The 22275-nt window shown below is 36.8% G+C and overlaps 1 protein-coding gene and 1 long non-coding RNA gene across 2 annotated transcripts in view; both read left to right on the forward strand.

Moving 5' to 3' along the window:
• The window catches only part of BCKDHB (branched chain keto acid dehydrogenase E1 subunit beta), a 221657-nt gene that overhangs the window by 76129 nt on the left and 123253 nt on the right, over positions 1-22275 (forward strand). The window lies entirely within an intron of this gene.
• LOC132017430 (uncharacterized) lies at positions 21-5229 on the forward strand. Its single transcript, XR_009404277.1, has 3 exons — positions 21-491; positions 1637-1851; positions 4970-5229. It is a non-coding gene; the product is annotated as an uncharacterized LOC132017430 (long non-coding RNA).

Consider the following 22275-nt stretch of genomic DNA (forward strand, 5'->3'; position numbering starts at 1 on the left):
GTTATGCTGTAGTGGGGAGTACTGTTAAGTGGTTGGGGTGAGTAGTTTTAAACTATATTAACATTTTTATATACTTTATACATCCAAACAGAATTTGGAGCAGCTTATGGTAAAACACAAATATAACAACACTCCTCGCTTAATTGTGAAGGTAAAATGAAGAGAGAAGAAGAAAGAAGGGGGAAATTATTTATTTATATTTACCTCTACATAACTTTGCTTGTGGGCTATGCCCCCTCCCTCCTTTATTAAATCTACTGATAGCATCTTTGTGTGATCCGGAATGTAGATCCTAGTTCCTTGGGGCCCTTTACTGCTGGAAAAGATGAAAGAGGACACAGAGACTCCTGAATGGAAAGGTGATTCATCAAACCACTGAGTTGCTGGCCTCATCCTTTTAGTCTTGTGTTGGGGTGCTTTCATCATGTTATATTTCTAGGGTTTGGAGATGACTTTAAAGAAGAGGACCCTAGAGCTAAACCTCATTAAAAGTGAGACTGCTGCTTCTTCTTCCTTTTTTTTTTTTGGTTAAACTATACTTAAGTTTTCTTCATGAATTCTGTAGTGATCAAAATTTATGTTTATTATCTTTTTCAGTTAGTGCTGTGTTTTGTTGGTTCTTTTGTTTTATGATAAAATTAGATTTGTTAGCTTTGTTCATGACATAAAATAAAATTAGATTTGTTAGCTTTGTTCATGACATGTTAAGCTCAACACCCAAAAGCATGTTTTGGAATACCTACTCAAGAAAAGGCCATTAATGGTTAAAAAAACAAAAACAAAAACAACTTATTGAACATACATAAACATTAGCATATTATGCATAGTAAAATGATTCTGGGGCAGTTGAGGAATTGGTTAATGCAGCCTGAATTTAACTGTGTTTTAAAAAACATAGTCATTCTTTTTGCTTGAGCCTTGAAGCATTGTTTAGAAGTTATAATCCTGAAAAATGGCTTGGGGGACAGAGAGCTGCAGAGTGTTTGAATGTTGCTCAGGGAAGCTACAAAATTGGAGACCTGAGTGGGTCCAGGAACCAAGAACCAGTGGTTCATCTACTCTGTTCTGGACCTGATATTAGAGAGCTAAGCTGGAAGCCTCTGAAAAGCAGAATAAAAATTCCTGAGTTTTGAAGTGCCTGGGAGACAGTCCTACCTTGGAAGTTGGAAGTGCGAGGGGAGGGGATGGCTTAAGAACATCACTGAGAGTGTTGAAAGCCCTGAAGGGCACGGTAAATTGACTCTTTTTGCTTGGGGGCACCTGCCAAGTAAGTCTCAGCTAGACACTGAGAACCCAGGTTGTAAAGGATCCATGTTTCATGGGTCGTAGTGACAAAATAGGAAACTTGGGAGGGAGGGGGGCTGAAACACACAGTTGGGCTCCTTCAAGATAAACGTCAAATTTTACAGCTGTGTATGGTGGAAACTAAGCAGGAAATGCCTGGAAGGCCAAGCCATCTTTTGAGACTGGAGTGTCAAAGATCAGCCATACTCTCAATTCTCAGTTGAGAATTGTAGAATCAGGTCTTAGGATCTACAAGAAGTAGATTGAAGCTTCGCAAATCCACAGCACAGCCTCTCTCCCTTTTAGTTCCTTATTGGATTAATATAACTTACCTTCTGTTCTGTCTGCCCAGCACAAGGAGTCAGTCCTCCCATCATCTGGAACCTCTGTGAATCAGCATTCAATAAAAAATTACTAAGTATATGAAGAGACAGGACAATTTGATTCCAAACCAAGAGAAAACAGAAACAATAGAAAGCAGAAACAGAGGCGATCCAGTCATTGGAGTTAGCAGACAAAGATTTTATTATGTTTAGGAATATAGAAGGAAGAAAAAGAACAAAAGAGGTAAGAAGGTAAAGAATTACCCTGGAGGAGTGTGTGTATATGTGTGTGTGTTAGAGAGAGAGAGAGAGAGAATTGTAGAACTAAAGAAATATTTGTCAGTAAGAACTCAGCGGATGTGTTTACAAACTTACTGGGTTTAGTAGATGATAGTATTATGAACTAGAAGGCAAGTATATAGAAAATGTCCAACCTGAAACACAGAGAGAGGGGAAAAATAGAATAGATTAGAGCAGAAGAGAGCATAAAACACACTGGGGATCTGGTTAAAAGATCTGTCCCATATATGATTAGAATTCCAGAAGAGGAGAGAATGAATTGGTCAGAAGCCATATGAAAAATATTTCTCCTTAAGCTTTAAGGACATCACCATCTAAAGATGCCAGCCTAACATTCTGTACCCATTGAAAACATACTTCTAAAGTTAAGATGTAATAAAAAAAATACCTTAGGCGCATAGAAATTGAGAGAGTTTCTCACCAGCACATTTTTACTAAAAACAATACAACAAGGCATTTCTTTAGGCAGAAGGAAAATGATCCTATAAGTCAGTCAGAATGGGCATACATGGGATTATAATATTCTATTGTTCTAGAATTATTAAATGTAATATTTTTATTAGATCATAGTAAGTTAGGGATGCATGTTGTAACCTCAGGACTAACAACTGAAATCATAGTGAAAGTATATTTCCAGCAAGTTAAAAAGGGACCTATAGATAAATGGAAGTATTTGGTTAAACTAAAAGAAAGGAAAATATGTAAACAAAAAAAGCCCAAAACAAGCAAACAAAAAAACCCCAAAACAAAACAGTGTGTCACTAGAAAACAGATAGATGATAGCTATAAACCCAAGTATATAAGTAATTAAAAACAGAAGGATTAAATCTAGTATACATTATGAAATGCCACAGTATGCCTAGCTCAGTTGAATATGGAACATTTATCAAAATTGACCAAATGCTAGGACATAAATATAATCTTAAACTTCAGACGTTTAAAGTCATTTAAAGTTTGGACTATAGTGGAATTCAGTTAGAAATTGGATTCTAATTTATGGAAATTAGAATTTCCAGAATTCCAGAAAAGCCTCAACTTCTTACAAATTAAATAATTTACACTTAAATCAAAGGTTGTAAAAGAAACTGAAACAGAAATTAGAAAAATACTGAACTGAAGGGTTATGAAGTTGCTGAATATCAAAAATTTCAAGATTCAGCTAAAGCCATGCTCAGAGAGAGCTGTATGACCGGAAATACATATATTTAGAAAAGAGGAGTAAGAATAAAAAAAATTAGTGATCTGAATTTCTATCTCCAGAAAGAAAAATCAAATCTAGAGAAAATAGGATAAATGTAGTGATAAAGAGCAAAAATCAGTGAAACAGAATGTACAGTAGAGAAGTTTAATAAAGTAAAAATTAGATTTTTGGAGAGACTAATGTACTTGATAAAACTTTAGCAAGATTAATGGAAAAAAACAGGGCAAACACGAATGACAAATACCAGGTATGAAGAAGGGGGAAGTCACAGAGCCTACAGACAATAGAAATATACTAAGAGTATAGCCTGAACAATTTTATAAATAACTTTTGGGTGAAATGGACAGATACCTAGGAAAATACAATGTTTTCAAAAATAAAAATTAGAAAACCTCAATAGTCATATATCAACGAAACTGAATCCATTTTAATTAATGCTTATACAAGGAAAACCCTAGACCCACAGGGCTTTGCTGGTGAATTCTTTAAAACACAGTTCTTATGCAAATTCTTAGAGAAAATAGAACAAGAGGGTATATTTCCAAATTCTTTACATAAGGCTGGTACAATCTTTATATCAAATCTGTTTCAGACAGTATATAAAGAAAGATTATAGACACATTTTTTTAATGAATGGAGATGTAAAAATCAAAATATTGGAAAATCAAATCCAACAATATACAAAAAGATAAAAGTAAGGGTTTATTTCAAGTATGCAAGGGGTGTTTGATATTCACAAACATTCACACTGTGGTTGATGGAGTTTCCCACGTGAAAAGAAAATGGGAAAAACAATTCTGATGATCTTTGTAATACAGAAAAACATTTGTTAAAAGTCAGCATCTGTTCATAATGAAAATTTCTTAGTAACCTAGAAATAGAAGGGGAATCTATAAAGAGCAGCTTTATCTTGTAGCTATGAATAGCTATAAAAAGCCTACAGCAAAAATTATATTTCCTACTGAAATTTTGACTTCTTTTCCATTGAGATCAAGAATGCAACAAGGATGTCCACACATAAGGGCAAGAGATACAAAAATCATATGGATTAGAAAGAAGTAAAACTTACTACTCATAGATAACGTGATTTGTATGTAAAAAGATCTAGTGGAATCTATGGGCAGATCATTAGAATTCAGTTTACCAACACCCCTGGAAACAAGGTCAATATACAATAATTGTATCTTTATATACCAGCAACAAAATAGAAAAGGAATGTGTAATACCAGCAACAAATAGAAAATAAATTGATAACATTTGAAAAAGCATAAAAAAATCAAACATCTAGGGTGAAATTGAGTGATGCGTATGTAAAAACTATGCAGAAAATCACAAAACATTATTCTGAGAAATTAGAGAAGATGCAAGCAAACTGAAGCACACACTCTATTAATGTATTGTAAGGCCAAGACTAGTCAAGGCAATCTTGAATAGTAAAGCTGGAGGACTAAGTTATCAAATGTGTCATAATCAAGATGTGTTGTAAGGTTATAGTCATTACAGCATTGTAGTCATTAGATCACAGTGCTGCCACTGATTAATTTTCTTGAATTTATAATGTAGTGAGCCTTTTTGTAGACTTAGGGAGAGCCTTGGTGTCCTCTGATCTGGTGCAGTTTTTTTGGTCATTCAGCCAGAAACCCATACCCCTAAGTGGAGCTGTTCTTCTCACGCTCCCCAGAGATAAGAACCTTGGCTAAGTGTTGAGGGCTTGAATAGATTTCTTGCTGAGATACAGACCACATTCGGAGTGAGTTAAAAAGCGAGCTACAAAAGTTAAAAAAAATCAGAGGCCAGGCACAGAGTTAGGCTTGAAGTACTGTCCAACTTGAAATGATTTTTTTTTTTTTTTAATGTATAGAAATTCAGAGAAGCTGCTTATGGAAAAGAAGAACTTGACTTTGGCAGGAGAATGACAATCTTTGAAAGAAACTCAGGATTCAAGAATAATACTGTCCTTCAACTTAAAATCAAATGCCTACAACAGTGCAAAAAAGAAAAGAAAAATGACAGTTTACAAAGTGTAGGTGATTTCCACATGTTTATAGAGAAGAAAGTATTGACATAGAGCTTTGACATGCTTATACTTTATTTGAAGATTAAATATGTTAATTATTGAAATAGATAAGGGTTTGCCTTTATATTTTGGAACCTTTTTTGATTTTTCTCTTTCTTCTTCTGCCTGCCCACGTTCATTTCTAAAGCAGATCTTGCTGGCTTTGCCTACACAGTATGTCCAACATCTGCCCACCAGCTCTCATGCTCACCTGGGTTTTGGCCATAGCCTCGAAATACTGTCTTACTTCTGCTCGTCCCTTGTCATAGGCAGAACTGATCCTTTCGAATGTGAGTCACATCAGGTCCCTTCTAGTCTCAAAAGGCCTCAATAGTTTCCCATTAAAATTAGTGAAAAGTCAAATTTCTTACCATGGTCTGCAGGGGTTTACCTTGTCTCAACCACCTTCCACAGCCTACCACTTGTCCACCCTTCAGGAAATGCTCTTCTTTGATTCTCAACCAAGTGACTGTTAGGTCACCACTCAAATACCATTTTCTCCTTCAAGGTCTCTTACCTACTTACTTAATATTGAATACCATCCGTCTCACCAAGACTCCCTTTTACCCCTCCTTGCTTTTTTTCTAGAGAGATGAAATGATCTAGTATATTGTGTAACTTTATTATTTATATTGTCAATTTTTCTTCCCCCGGTAGGAGGTTAAGTTCTGTGAGGTTAGGGGTTTTTGTCTGTTGGCTGACTGCTGATTTCTTGGTACCTGAAAAAAAAAAATGCGTGAATTAGGTTGGCATTCAGTAGATTTTTGCTGTGCTGTATCAGCAAAAGAAAGTTTGATGATGAAACTGTTTAATAGTGAAATGTTTTGAGTTTGGTACTTTTTCTTATTTTTGGTGCTTATACAAAAGTCTGAAAAGTAACTCTTGAATAGTGCTTTATGAATATATCTGTTTTAAGCTGAAGCATTTATTTTAAAGTCTTGAGTTTTAGTTTGACCTTGTGTTTTATTTTTCTTGACAGTTGTCCATTTTTCATCATGGTATATAGAAATTATTGCTTAAATTCTCATTAGAACAGGACCAATTTATTCCAAAAAGCAAAGTGAAAGTGACTACAGTAAACCTCAGCTATCTTACAATTTCTGAGAATTGAGTTCTTATGGTAATTTTCTACATAGACGAGAGTTACTGTTTCTGGGTAGTAGTTTTTAAAACTTCTTAACCTTTTGAATGGCAATATTTCCAGAACCTTTTCAACTTTTCTCAAGGAAAATGTAAAGTATAAAATTTCATCTTTCAGAAAAATTTCATCCAAATGAACATGAGTTGTTACACTGTGTTGACATTTATGTTTATTGAGGTATATGGTTGTTTACTTCATTGATACATTTCTGTGCTTAATTTCATGGTTTTAAGTTTCTTTAAATTTAAACTTTCTTTTATCTTTTGCCGTCACATCATTGCCAGGTGTCGTGGGATCTGGATGACCAAACTTTACAACTGAGACATGTACATTGTCCAGGGAAGGCCTGTAGTGATTTCTCATGAATCAAGAACACATGCTTTACTCTTCAAGCCTTATGATACTAATTTGGGTTTTTCCAAACCTTTCTCCTCTTATTTCCTTGCCTGTTTTGTAAGGTGGGTCATTGTGAAGGACTTTGGAGCTAGAAGAGGTCAGCCTGGACCTGCTCCCTTTGGTCTTCTTACTGGTCCCAGGAGTGACATGTGACTTTTAACATCCATCATAGCTATTAGGCACTGCTTCTGATTAGGGGTTTTCTCTGTTCAAGCATACTGGTATGAGATACTGTTGTAAAGTCTCTCCCTCCTCCCCCAAAGTAATCTACCTTTTTTTTTTTGAGATACACAGGAGATGGGTTGTTACCTTTTAAATTCTTTTTTTTTTTTTTTTAAGATTTTATTTATTTATTTGACAGAGATCACAAGCAGACAGAAAGGCAGGCAGAGAGACAGAGAGGAGGAAATAGGCTCCCCGCCAAGCAGAGAGCCCGATGTGGTACTCAATCCTAGGACCCTCAGATCATGACCTGAGCTGAAGGCAGAGGCTTAATCCACTGAGCCACCCAGGCGTCCCACCTTTTAAATTCTTAACAAACTTTGGAAGTAATATAGAAAGGAACTTCCTCTCTCTCTCTCTTGCTTTCCCTCTCTTTTCTCTTTTCAACCTGACTTGTGTAGCAAAAGTTGATGATATGTCATCGATGCCAACGGTTGTTGCATGGCTGCACGTTGAGGCATCTGTGGTCTCAGTATCTTGGGGGTATCCTGGGAGCAGGGAAAGGCCTTTGTGGCACTACAATGTGGGACAGAAGCTGGAAGTAGGGGGAAGTAGGTTTGCTGTGGAATGAGGAAGTGACCGCAGTTGGGAGGGAGCATTCAACATCCTCTCCTCCTGTCCTTTCACTCCAGCTATTTTCATGCTTCAAAGACTTCACTGGGACCCTGGATAAAGTTAAGGCAGGTTCTGAGGCTGGTGGGGGAAAGGGGTGGAGGTGGGGAGGTTCTGGGAGCAGAGTCCTTCAATAAAAAGGGAAAAGGGTATTGTAGGAGTGGAACTGGGAAGAAGTGGGAAGAAGTTAAACCTTGGTCATCTGGGTGTGGCTAATCATTTATATATAAAGAACCAAGTTTGCTTACTCTCTCTGTTTGCACCTGGTGTTAGTGTATTTGTGAATAGTGCAAAGCAGATGGAGAAGACCCAAAGTACCATTGAAGATAAACGTAAAAACATATGGGTTACATTTTATGACTTTAATTATAATTTTGTAGCCTTTAGGTTTTTTATTTTCATAAGATCAATTTGGATTACCTTAGGTTTCATTTTTAGTAAGATTACTAACACTTGCAAGGTAATATTTAGGGTCTGTATTGGTGTGAATGGCTCTAAATTGGTTCTGTGGGGAAGTTGGAGAATTTGCCTTTAGAGAACCTATAATGGCTTAGTACTCCCAGTTACATACATTTTTTTAGTCCAATTTCTTGGACCTGATTGATAATTCACTGGTTGAATACTAGCTCTTGGAAGTTTTTAATTGGCGAGGTAGAGGGGAGGGAATAGGAGAATGAATGAGAGAATAAGAACATTACCACAGTGCGGGGGTGGGCAGGAGAGCTAGTAATTACCTGTAACCACTAGAGGCCTCTCTTAAGCCAAGTTTCATGGTTAGTATCACTAGGTTTCCATAATGGGGCCTGACTCTGTCATTGTAAATTAAGCATATCTTATGTTGAGGTTCAGAATAAAGAGTATCAGGGCGCTTTTTTCCTAGAGCATATATTATAATGTATCCCAAATGTTATCTTTAATGTGTTTAGCAGAACAAACGATCGTTTATTTGACTGAAAACAAATTAGAAATCTCCCTCTGTGCTTTTCTTTCACTCTCTAAATAAGTTTTTGATAAAAACATGTAATCAAAGAATATGCCCAGATGAAAATTATATGCCTCTTTGATGGTGCAATGATATTTAGGTTTAAAATTATTATGGATTTAGCATGGTGTATTTAATTGTTGAGAGAAGTAGGTGTTTTTCTGATGTAGACTCTAAGTAAAGTTATTTTAGGTTGTATATTTAAAATTTCACGTGTTTCTTTCATGATTATTATAAGCTTCTGATATAAAATAATCTAAGAAATGATTCAAAAACTTTTTTAGACTCAATACTATCTGGGGTAAAAATAAGTGCTTTCCTTTAGGAATAATGAAAATATCATTTTTAGTTTGGAATTATTTTGGATGTGGGTTGACCTTGCAGAGAATGCAGGCAGGGAAGGCAGGTCATTCTTTCTGATAAGAATTGCTGCTCTGTTCTAAAATAGGAAGGCTGACAATTTGGAACTTGGTTCCGCTTTTGACAACTCATGGTTCATATAGGATTTTCTTTGTCATGACCACAACTGGTTAATTGTACGAATTGGAGCACGTTCTAGGTGCTATACTTGGGATGTGATGACTACATTTATTGCCCTACATGGTGGCCCTTGGATGATTCCTTGGAGTTCCATGAGGGTGGGGGAGTCTTGTGAATTTTGTTCATTACCGTGTCCCTCAGAATTTAGAAGAGTGTGCAGTATAGAGAAGAAACTCAGTAAATATTTGTTGAATGATCTTATTATTGCATGTCAAAAATAGCATGAAATATATAGTAAGCAGTCAGTCTTTCAGTGGAAGAAATTAACAGAGAAACTGGTAATTTCTGGGCACCTGGGTGGCTCAGTCGGTTAAGCGGTTGCCTTTGGCTCAGGTCATGATCTCAGGGTCCTGGGATCGAGCCCCACGTGGGGCTCTCTGCTCAGCAGGGAGCCTGTTTCTCCCTCTCCCTGCCTCTCTGCCTACTTGTGATCTGTCAAATCAATAAAATCTTAAAAAAAAAAAAAAAAGAAACTGCTAATTTCTGTAGAAAAAAACACCCTGAGAGTATCACTCCGTCTACCAGATCCATTTTTAGTATGACTTATGTTTTAGGTATGTCTTGAAGAAGATTAGGATAGTGCTTGGGTTCTGATGTAACTTTGTGAAATATACGAAATATAACAAGGCTTGACATACCACTGGTGAGTGGTAGGTCAGAGTTTAAGACAGCATGTTTTATGCATAGCTTCCTTAGTATTCACAACAGTTCTAGTTAGATGTCACCGTCATAATTTTATAGGTGAGGAAACTGAGTAACTTGTTCCTGGTCACACAGCTGAGAAGGTTGCTGGCCTCTGCTTTTATTAAAGCATGCAGCTTCTCAACCAGTTTGAGCAGACTTTGTAAATATTTTTCAGATGTGATGAAATAACTGTGATTTGGGATATAATTTGAATGTAACTTGTACGTGTAGAAGATATTGGCGGTTGCTATGTGTTTACCAGCAGGAGTCATTTCTGTTTCTTTCCTGCGGGGCTTTTTGTCAGGACCATAAAATGTTCTGACAGAGGCATTTCCATTCTCTATGCTAAGAATTTCTGTTCCCTTTTAGAGATAAGGAAACTGTCTTTCAGAAAGGTTAGAAACCTTCCAAAGTGACTCAGCTAATGAGTGGCAGAACTGCAGTTCGGTCTTATATCTTAAATTCTGGAATGCTGACATTTTCATAGTATCCCCGTGCCTCATGGTAGAATAGTTATTTGATGGTTATCTAACTTCATGCTTTAAAAATCATCGTTTGAATTTTATTGATGAAATGCTTCTAAATTTGAGCTTGCAAATATTTTATAACATTTCAAGAGTTTTCTTTCACATTTGCCCACCTGTGTAACACTTTTTAAAAGAATAGAACATTCCTAAACACTGTATGTATACACCTTGTAAATCACACTACCATATTTCATTTCATTTGGCATTATTTTTTTTACTTCTACATGGAACTGGAGAAAGCAGGATTAAATTTTATAATTATATTTTTCCATTTCTAATCCTACTTAATATGTCCCCTTATACACTTAAATTGTTTGAGTTTCACTCAAGATTTTCATTTTGTTGAAACTATTTGGTTTTGCTAGTAGGGAAAGCAGTGAAAAGAAAGAAATCCATTACCTCATTTCATAGTGAAAAAAGCTCATAGGTACTTTGTGTTCTTAGTTTAACATTTTAGGTTCAATGTAAGAAATCTACATTTGTTCTTTCTTTTTCTTTTTTTTGATGGCCATCAAACTGGTACTTACATTTAGGAAATTGTAGCATTTATGCTATAATTGGTAAGTTTTTCTTGCCTTTTCTATTATAATACTCCAGTTTTACAATGTCTAGCAGTTACAATTTAACTTAAAACTTTATTAAAACTATCGTCTTCAAAAGATTTAAAAAGTAAAATTAAGGAGTAATACCATTTACTTCTGTAATTTTTCTATTCCAAAATTGAAACCACCCTTATCAGTCCTGGATAGTCAAGCCTTCCAAACACACACACTCCCTGTCACATGTTTTTGTTGCTTTTTCTTCCAAGAACTTGGTTTTTTCTCTGTTTCTCTTTTAACATGATTTCTTCTGTAGCTGTTACACATCTTAAGTTTATTTTTTCGTACTGTATGCATTTTTGTTGTTATTGTGAATGACATAATTATTATTACAGTTTATTCTTTTGTTGCCTTTTCTGTGTGTAATGGGAGAGGTTAAAAAAATTAAAGTAATACATTACATGTCAGTAACAGTTTAGCAGAGCATATAATGCAAAACAATATTTTCCATCCCTGTTTTTAGGCCCACCCCTAAACACCGCCACTTCTAACCACTTCTCTGTTTTGTTCTGATGGCCACTTCCATATCTTTAAGACATTATATGGATATTTTTGTCATAATACTTGATTTATTTCTGCAAAGACCTGGATTCTAAACATATACCAAAAATAACAGGGTTCAGCAAATAGCTCAAAACATATACAGCTTTGTTTCTAGAGCACGGAAGTAGGTTCAGCAAATAGCTCAAAACATATACAGCTTTGTTTCTAGAGCACGGAAGGTTTGAAACTAGAGTCAGGAAGGAGTGAACCTGCTGGGTTATGAAGTTAAGGGCAAAATGCATAAAAGTTGGGGAGAACCATGCAATAAACCCTTCTAAAACAGAACAGATGGGCTAGGCTGAGTCAAGAGGCTTAGTGTATGGAACTGTTTTTCTCTGAGGCTCTCAGCTCTGTGGTTATGCATTGCCTCTTACTGTGTTTCTTAGCATCATAAAACATTAATGTGCTGGGGCGAATATGCCAACATCTAGGCCAGTTGCTGCTGACTCTGACCTAAAAACATATTTCATACCTTGTGCCAGAAAAATGGACTCCCCTAGCCCAGTCCCTCATGTAGTTCACTGATGAATTGGGTTTGATTGACTGTGCCTAGGTTACATCTTGATCTTAGCTATGATGGAGACTCAAAAATAATTTCCTTAATTATCAATTCCACTTCTTCAAGGAAGAATGTAAAAAACTATAAAAATGTGGAGAATGGGTCACCTGGGTGACTCAGTTGGTTAAGCATCTGCCTTTGGCTCAGGTCGTGATCCCAGGGTCCTGGGATGGAGTCCCACATCAGTCCCTCCCTGCTGAGCAGGGAGCCTGCTTCTCTCTCTACCCTCCCCCCTGCTCGTGATCTCACTGTCTCTCTCTGTCTCTCAAATAAATAAATAAAATCTTTAAAAAAAGGAGAATGCATTAAAAGTTTTGGGTTATCCCATAATAAGAGAGGTCCAATACACACATATTCACAAATGTATATATATGTCTACATGTGTATATATCATTGTATGTACATCTTCACTTATCATTTAAAAAAATTATTTCACACTCAGTTGTTACCTGTTAGCTTCACCTTATCATTTCCCCATTTTTGAGTTATTTTATTTATTCTACTGATTGTCTTTTGATTTTTCTTTAAATAATATATAATGTATTATTTGTTTCAGAGGTGCAGGTCTGTGAGTCATCAGGCTTACACATTTCACACTCACCATAGCACATACCCTCCCCAATGTCCATCACCCAGCCCCCTATCCCTCCCTCCCACCTCCCAGCAACCCTCAATTCGTTTCCTGAGATTAAGAGTCTCTTATGGTTCGTCTTCCTCCCGATCCCATCTTGTTTCATTTTTTTCCCTCTCTTCCTCCCACGACTGCCCTGCTTCTCAAATTCCTCATATCAGAGAGATCATATGATAATTGTCTTTCTCTAATCCACTTATTTCACTTAGCAAATACTCATTAGTTCCATCCATGTCATTGCAAATGGCAAGATTTTGTGTTTGTTTTTTTGATGGCCACATAGTATTCCATAGTATACATATACCACATTTTCTTTATCCATTCATCTGTTGACGTACATCTAGGTTCTTTACATACTTTGGCTGTTGTGGACATTGCTGCTATAAACAATTTGGATGCATGTGCCCCTTTGGATCACTACATTTGTATCTTTAGGGTAAATATTCAGTAACACGATTGCTGGTTCATAGGGTAGCTCTATTTTCAACTTTCTGAGGACCCTCCATACTGTTTTCCAGAGTGGCTGTACCAGCTTGCATTCCCACCAGCAATGGAGGAGTGTTCCCTTTCTCTGCATCCTCGTCAACACCTCTTGTTTCCTAACTTGTTAATTTTAGCCTTTCTGACTGGTATGAGGTGGTATCTCACTGAGGTTTTGATTTGCATGTCCCTGATGCTGAGTGATGTTGAGGACTTTTTCATGTGTCTGTTGGCCATCTTGGTGTCTTCTTGATTTTAATAAATTTTTAGATCTTATCTTATTCTATTAACTTTTCTTAGTATCCCTCCATATTTCACTGTGTAAGAAAATGACATTAATGCCTTCTACTCTTGTCTTCATCTCTTTCTTTTCTTCCAATTCCTATTTTGTATCAACTATTTATTTTTACATAGCTGAGACTGATAACATTCTATTCTGTACTATAACCATAATTAAACCTTCCAAACTTTGATTTGAAAAGTTAAAAACCAATAAATACTCTTGATATTATTTTGACAACATAAATGTTTTTTTTAACCACAGAGCTGACCAAGATTTTATTCCTTTTTTTTTTTTTCTTTTTAACTTTAGTCCAGTTGTCTTTGCCCCTAGGCACCTAAAAGGAGATATTCTTGGCCTCTAGAACAAAGGTTTGTCTTTTCTTATGGTGCATTAGTTCCATAAAATCTTGTCACATTTTAGATGCTTCGTATTTGGGCCATAATGTTCTCTTGGATTGTTCTGGAGTTTTAAAAAAATTTCAAATTGTCTCTTCTTTTCTCCTTGAAAAAGCATAGTCAGCCTTTAATATATCTTGAAGATCAATACTATCACTTGGAATCCACTTTTCTTAACCCCTAGGAGCCTTCTATTCCAGTCTTAACTGTCATTCCTTAACTATGCTACAAATTCATCCTCAAGAATATTTCTCCATTGCACTCTTAAAGACACTGTTTTCTTGGTTTCCTCCCTCATTTTGCTAACGAACATACAAATTAACTTCATCAAGCGGAAGTTGTGTGAGTGTGGGAGGCTCTCAGGACACCTACATTTGGGTGAAAAACATGTTTGTGTTTTGCAGTCACACTGGGTTGATATTTGGCTGGATAAGAATTCTATGTTTGCAGTAACTTTCCCTTAGGAGTTTAAAGATAATGCTTCTCTATCTACTCGTATTATATTGGGGTAAGAAAATGTGTTGCCAGTGTGATTTTCATCCTTCTGTAAGTGATTGTTCTATATGTTTGTTTTTCTGAAAACTTTTATTTATTTGTCCTTTTATACAGAAATGCCATATGTGTGCGTCTCAGAGTGAGTCTTTTTCAGTCATCTTATTTTGCTTCTCATGCATTTACTCTGGGACCTTATTACTTATTTAAGAATAATTATATCCTTTTTCTTTTGTATATTACCTTTTCAAAAAACTTATTGTTTAGATAATAGCCCTTCTAGATTGATCCTCTGTGTCTCTCACCTTTTCCAATCTACTTTTTGTCCTGTTGTGTTCTTGTAGTGTTTTGACCATTTCTTCTCTTTTTAATTTTAATTCTTATTTTGAATAATTTAATTTCAGCAGTTTTTTTTTTTTCTTATGCTCTGTTCTTTTTGGACTTTGCTGTCGTTTTGTGCCATATCCTCTTCAGTTGTCCTGGGTATACCAATATAATATGAAAGTTATTTATATTATAAAATAATAGGCTTTTGAAAAGTTTGATTTGGTAAATCATCTCTGTTTCTTCAATAGTTTGTTTCTTTTGTAGTATCTATTTTTTGTTCTTTTTGATTATTTTGGAGCCCTGAGTGGGTGTTTTCCTATAGATCTCTTTCCTCAGCAGTTATCTCTGTGGGAAGAGTTGAGCAGGTCTGTCTGTGCATGTGGGTAGGTAAATGGGAAGTGTCTGTAGGCATGAGGAAGGGGGTACCTCTCAATACACAAATGAAGTAGGCTTGCCTTTTGGACATCAACCCTCACAGAACAGGCCTATCTTTGTAGGCAATTTGAATGGTTTTATCATAGACTTTCTTCTTTGCCTGGATTGTCTCTGAGGTCAGGGTTGGAAAGATGTGTTTGTATTTGGGGGAAGGGGGGCAGTTGGTACAGCTGCTTTATTTAATTCCCCTGTTATCATTCCCGGTTCTTACACCCACCTTCCACACCTGCTGGTGAGTCCATCTGGGGTCTCAGGGGAGCTTAGTTTCCTCTTCCCTTGTACACCCTCCCTCGCCCATGTGTCTGGGATTTAGCTCCTTCTGCTCTTGGTCTGCTTCTTCATCACACATCCATAAGACTCTTGTTTTAGTCTCTTTTGTCTAGTAATCACTACCCCCTCCCCCAACTTGGTTGTTTCGGCTGTTAGGTTTTTTTTCCTTTTGTATTCATTTCCTGTCTTAGGAAAGGGAAGGTAAAAAAGCATATATTCAGTCTATCAGCTTGAGCTGGAAAGCTGCTCTATTTTTTCTTTATCTTTTTTTTTTTTTTTAAGCAAGAAGCAGGGTGATTTTTGTATTTCAGTGTATTGTCCTTTCACCAAAATCTCAACTCCTTTCAGTAGTTTCTTAGTTGATATTCTAGGTTGATTATCTTATTCTGCAGGTAAGACCAATTGTGTCTCTTGTAATCTATATACTTACTTTTTTTTTCTTGTTTGGCTAAACCACTGAACAATATTGAATGATTGATAGTAATGATAGCAGATATTGAATGTGATATTTCTAAAGCCCAGTATCGAACTGATTGAATTATAAAGTAGAAAATAGAAACTATTGACTTCATTATATGGAGTCCTGGCTCACTGAGAAGGACAACAGAAATGTCTCACACAGGTAGTGTTTTTGAGAGAATGGATTTGGCACTTACAGCCCGAGTACTTCTTGTACTTCTTTGACCAAGAACCACAATTCAGCATTGGAGATGAGGAAGAAAGGAAAGTAAGCTTTTTAAAATAATAAATTCTTCCATTGGAGTTGACCAAATTTCAGATGTCTGTCATTATTGGGGAACAAAATTACTTTTATGTCTTGCCAGTAAATCAAGGAAAACAAATCACGTGACTGGCAGCTACACTAGATCTTTTGCCCTAAAGCCAGTAAAGACAGTGAACCAACCAGACAGATACGTGCATGTGATAAATACAGCCTACGTGATTGACAGCTGAATGACATCATTGCAAGGACCAAAAGACTTGGCTGTTGATTATCATGTAGAAGAAATCAACTGCTTGATTTAGTTTTATTTTCTGAAAGGGCTTTAAGGATTGCCTTGTGTGTGGTGCATAAACAATGGATCTTGGAATACTGAAAAAAAAAATAAAATTACAATAAAGTTACATGAAAAGTTAAAAAAAAAAAGAATTGCCTTGTAGATGTTAAAACTGATTCATGATGTGAAACTCTAGGGTATAATATTGGAAATGCTTGGTGGAAGTTGCAGGAGAGTGATTTTCTGTCAAAATGAAAAAGGCTATTTATTAGTTTTGTCCTTAAAGGGACTATAAGTTAGTTGGAACTATCAAAAAATGAAATGAATTGCCTCTTGTGGTTGTGTGTTCCTCATTAATGGGAGATCATCTGGCAGAGATGTTAAGAGAAGGAATGGGGAGGATGGCTGAACCAGTCTCTTCTGTGTCAGAGATTGTGTGGAATTAAAGAAAACTGTCCTTTAGCATTCTGGAATATAGTACTATATTTCAATATGAAATGATGTAATGAAATAATACAGATATAAAAAAGAAGTTATTCATTTTTTTATGTTTTGCATGGGAAATTCCTCTCATAAGTCTACAAAATACCTTTGTCCTTAGACTTTTCTTTAGACAGCTTTATGTTCTTTGTACCATAATCAAATAGTAAATTATTTCTCCAGTTCTGGAAGTTGAACAGACATCTAGTAACTGAGTTTTATAATGACATTTTTTGGTAGCCTCTCTGGCATTTACTTTTTATTTATTTTTATTTTTATTTTATTTTTTAAAAAGATTTTATTTATTTATTTGATAGAGACAGAGATCACAAGTAGGCAGAGAGGCAGGCAGAGAGAGGAGGAAGCAGGCTCCCTGCTGAGCAGAGAGCCCGATGAGGAGCTCCATCCCAGGACCCTGGGATCATGACCTGAGCTGAAGGCAGAGGCTTTAACCCACTGAGCCACCCAGGTGCCCCGTGGCATTTACTTTTAAAATTTTCCATGGCTGCTACTATCTTTTCTCTCCCTCTGTCCCCACCCCCTTTTCCCTGCCCCTCAGTTTAAACCCACTTTGGTATAGATGGGGCCACCTGTAGTACCTCTCCAACCATTAGTTCTTATCCATTCTCATTGCCTTACTCAAACCATCATCATTTCTCCCTAGGACATAGTGTCCTTTTGCTCCTTCCTTCTTGCCAGGGTAATTTATTAAACTGAAAAACTTCTTGGTATTACGACTCATAGTTCAATTCTGGTGGTGCTTTCAGATTGTTATCATCACAAAAAATGTAAAATCATACTATGACATATTTGGTCCTCTGGGATCTGACCCTGGCCTGTTGTCTTTTAAGTCTGTATCGTTTCCTTCTCAGTGTTGTTCACAGGGCACCACAGCCTGCTCTCAGAGCTGCTTTCCTTCCCCTTGTGTTGTAGTTTTTAATGTCCTCATCTAGCTTTCTCATGGTGCTGCCTTCCAGCTCTGTATGTTCACAACCACAGCAGCATGGAGAAGATGTGAAATAAAAATGTATTTCTTGTCCCATAATATATGAACTTTCCATGTAGTCAGAGATCAGGTTTTGTCGAATCTCCATTTTCAGGGACATGACCGAGAATCTCAAAGTAGGTAGAAAAAGACTTAGAAATAGCTTGGGGTAGCGACCATAAAACCCACACCTAAAAGCAGATACATGTTAATTCTGTAGGAGAGACTAGGAGGCCCTTCATCATAAGCCTTCACTTTCTAGTTAGAATTCTTACAAATATGTCTGCTTGCTCTCCCAAGGTTCCCAATAGATTAGAAACAACACATTGGAAGATGGGGCAAAGTTAGGATGTCCCAGGTAAGGACTTGGCAAGACTAGAGCTGATACAATGATAACCTGAGAACGAGGCACTCTGTGGGAAAAGAAAAAACAGTAAAAAATACGTAAGAATATTTTAAAATCACAGGAGTTTGTAGTCAGTTTAGAAACAAGATAGACCTGGGCCTTGGTTACATGGTATTATAATTGATGTTCCAAATTCTATCCATCATCATGAGATTAATTTCTGTTCTATGCAGTGTTTAAAATGCAATATTATTGCTTAAAGGTATGAGCAGGGTGAACTCTCAAACATGTGGAATAACCCAGCCTCCTATAGTGCTAGATAAATGAGCTCTTTCTGAGTTTTTTTCTGAAAGCTGCAGGGTATGGTGCTCTGCTTCTGATCATTAATTTCCCTTTGGTTATATTCATATTGCTAACAATGTTATTTAGTGATATTCTGTTAGGGTATTTTTCTATTAATTTCGGATTTCTCCTGTCACATTTGGAAACTAGTAAAATGAGCCCTTTCTTTTTGTTCTTACTGTTCTTCAGTTCTTTTAGTCATGGAGCTGCTTATGAATTTTCAGTGGTGGCAACCTCAGTGTATCATTAATTCTGATACTATTTTGCATTAAATCCCTCTGACACTTTCCAAACTTTAACTGAATTGGTAGGAAGGAGAAAAGAGGGGGATAAAACCTCCATCTTTGAAGACGGCTGACAGACAATAACGTCAAGGTGTGAGACAACACTTGAGGTGTGGCAGATCCCAGGTGTAGTCATAGTACTAGAAGTCCCTGCGCCATGGCTTGGAACCACTTGTCTTCTTGGTGTGAATCACTCAAGACACGTTTCTTTCATCTCTCAGTGTGGTTAAACTCCAGGGGAAGTTGGGCTGTGGTACCAGAGGGTGGGGGGCGTGTTGACTAATCTATTAAGTAGCCTTTTATCCAAGAGACTAGTTTCTCATTAGTATTTTGACCAAAAGTGTAGATGGTTGGAAATATGGGTTTTTGTTTTTAATTAGTCTCTCTAGGGACAAGAGGCTTATTTTTGAAGAATGGAATTTTAAGGAAGCCTGACAATCTCAGTTTTCATGTGACTGAAAAATTTTGGCAGCTGAAAAAGCTTTCACAACCAGGAGTTCGAGCCAGACTTTCCAGTGGCTAAGCCATTCACTGGGGGTTAGACTCATGGGTAGCCTCTACCTCAGTTCTTCCACCACAGTGGTTACCTTTAGGGTGCTTGGGACATTTTCATGTATCTTGCTTCCTAATGGCTATGAAGGCTCTCATGGGGTTTATCCTTCCATTGTGTATCTTCTAAAGATCTCCTTTTTTCCATCCCATATTTATACATTTTAATCAGGTTAGTTGATACCTACCACAGGCATAGGACAGCATAACGTGGAAAGATCTTTGCCTCCTCTCTTATATGACCACAAAATTATAATGCTACTGTATTTACCAGTTTTGTAACTTGAGAGGCAGAAATTGATTGTTTTGCCCAAAATCCTGTAGGAAGATACAAGTAGGCAAAAGCAAGCAGACTTGGAAAGCCACCCAGTTCCATCCCCCACTGCCCTGCACTGTAGCAACCTGACAGTCAGGAGTTCCTTCCTGCTCGGCTCTTCCTGTCCAATGAGGCAACCAATTCTCTTGTGTGGTTCTGGCTGTTAGAAAGGTGATACTTACTTTTCTCGTAATTCCATCTACTGATTCCTAGTCTCCCTTGTTAAGATCTTATTTATGCCCACTTCTATTTGACTTGTCTTCAAATATTTGGACACCTTCCAAGCCTACTGGCAGTCCTCTCATCTCCAGTTTGAATATTCTATTCATCCCTTTCAGCTATGACTTAAATCCTCTGGTTTCCAGATTCCTCCCTATACTGATGGCTGTTCTTTGGACATATTCTCAATGTCTAATGACCCTTTTAACTTCAGATGACTTAAAAATGACTCTTGAGGTTATTTGTCTGTCAGCCAAATGCCTCCTAGGACTTGTTTTCTCCTAAGGTCTGACCTCTGTCATGACCTAGCAGGAGAACAATGCTTTTTTTATGTTTCTGTTTTGAAATACTTGGAAAGGTAGTGTGTTGCATGTCACTGGATACGTGAAGGAGATGCGCGTAATGTCAAGGATGTTAATAGATAAATAGCAAATTGGGGGTGTGGTTTCCTTACAAAAGTAAATTAAAATGGCTACTTAGAAAGTACCTGTATATGGGGGCACCTGGGTGGCTCAGTCCGTTGAGCATCTGCCTAGGGCTCAGGTCATGATCCCAGGACCCTGGGATCGAGCCCCCATAGCTGGCTCCCTGCTCAGCGGGGAGCCTGCTCCCTCTCCTTGCCCCTCCCACCTTGTGCTCTCCCTCGCTATCTTTCTCACTCTCAAATAAATACATAAATATTTTAAAAAACAAATTTTAAAAAACAAATAAATACAACTACTTGTATGGAATACTATAAAATATAGGACATATTAGGATGTATAACACTGGGAGTAATCTTAGTGAATATTCCTTTCAGAGGGGCCCTTACATGCTTTTGTTCTTTGACCAATCCCTCAGTAAACTTGCAAGATTATTTTGCATCTGTGAAACACTGCGTCTTTTGTCCAAAACTTTTAGTTCACAAAAGCTTCGTTAACATTTTTCCTTCATGTCAACAAAGAATGCTTTAATTTTTCCACATTTGCCCATATTTAAAAGAGTCAGCATTTGGGCAATACAACTAGGTTGTTACAAACTTTCAGAAAACCCTTAATCAGTGTTGCTAACATTGTTTCGTCTGGTACCAACTACTCTCCCATTTCCTTGAGGATGATGTTAGCTATGCTTTCTTAGATAATCTCAGCCATTTATCAGTGACATTTTTATAAATGGCATATTCTTTCTCTTAATCCTAAAATGAAGTTATTGAAAAATATATTGACCTTACTATAAATTTGGCACTTTGTAGCTGATAGATTTTGCCAATTATGGCAATGAGAGCTTTAATAGTGCCTATTTTAGGAGAAGTGATTCTTTAGGGAAAATGTTAACATCATTCTACTATAGAGAGTCTTTTTGGTTTTTTGTTTTGTTTTGTCCTAAGGTAATTTTTTAAAATGTGTGGCTGTTGTGAGAGATTTAGTTCAGTAATGTTGAATGTAAGGACATTCAATGAAAGGGTTCTGGTGTTATAAGGAAAGGATGTTAAAAAACCAAAATCTCTCATGTAAATTGTGGTTTGTAACGGTTTTACCCTCAGGGAAGGGAGGCTCATTGAAACTTCTATGACTATTAATTTTGAGAAAAAGCATGCATGGTCTTGTTGGACTGAAGCCTCCAACCATCTTATCAAGCCAAGGATACAAAAGTAGGCTCATTTTGCATCCCTTCTTGGCTCATTAATCAAAGTGAAGATGGTAAGAATATATGGATGGTATGTTGTGTCCTTTGTCAAGTTAGCATAGGGTATGAGTCATGAATATTTCCCATTTCTTGATTTTATCAATTGTCTCCCCAAAGTCACTCACCAGAAGTACACAGTAAGAAGTTGAATTCCTTTGGCTTACTTAACTTGTTTTGGAGAATGGGTGAGAAGGGTTTCCAACTGGAGCTGTCAGTTCTTTTCCGCAGCAGGCGCCTGCCTTTAGCCTTTTGTGAGAATAGTCTGATATGCTTCTTCCTTCTTTTGCTACCATGAAGCATACTATCCCAGCTTTTGCAGGCTTTCAGACTGTAAAAGTGATTGCATAGCCTGGTCAGCACACAGAGTTCTGGGGCATGGAACTGGTTCTCGGGCCCCAGTTTTCTGCTGGTTGCTGGATGACCTTGGGCAAATGAGTCAACTTCTTCTCTACTTTCCTTTCTACTTTATGAAATTGAGACTTTCTTTTCCTTCTTAGTCTTAAAAAAGTTTTCAGCAATTAAATAAAAGGTAATAAGGGTTTATTGAAGGACTTAATACCTATCTGGGTACTTTAGTTTATATAGGTAGGTTGAGCTCTCACATTACTAGAATAAATTAAACAAAATGCCCCAAATGGGTTCAATGTGTATTCCAGATTGTCTGTTACCTAGAAGATGTAAGTCTGGTCTAATTTGTATAAATCATTTCAGTCTCTTTTGAGGAAAAGCAATGTGGTGGTTTATGTTTTTCATGTAAATGTATTACAGCATTAAAGGAGTTCAAGGGACACTGAAGGTTGTTTAGTCAC

Source organism: Mustela nigripes, chromosome 5 (assembly GCF_022355385.1).
Source record: "Mustela nigripes isolate SB6536 chromosome 5, MUSNIG.SB6536, whole genome shotgun sequence".
NCBI lineage: Eukaryota > Metazoa > Chordata > Mammalia > Carnivora > Mustelidae > Mustela > Mustela nigripes.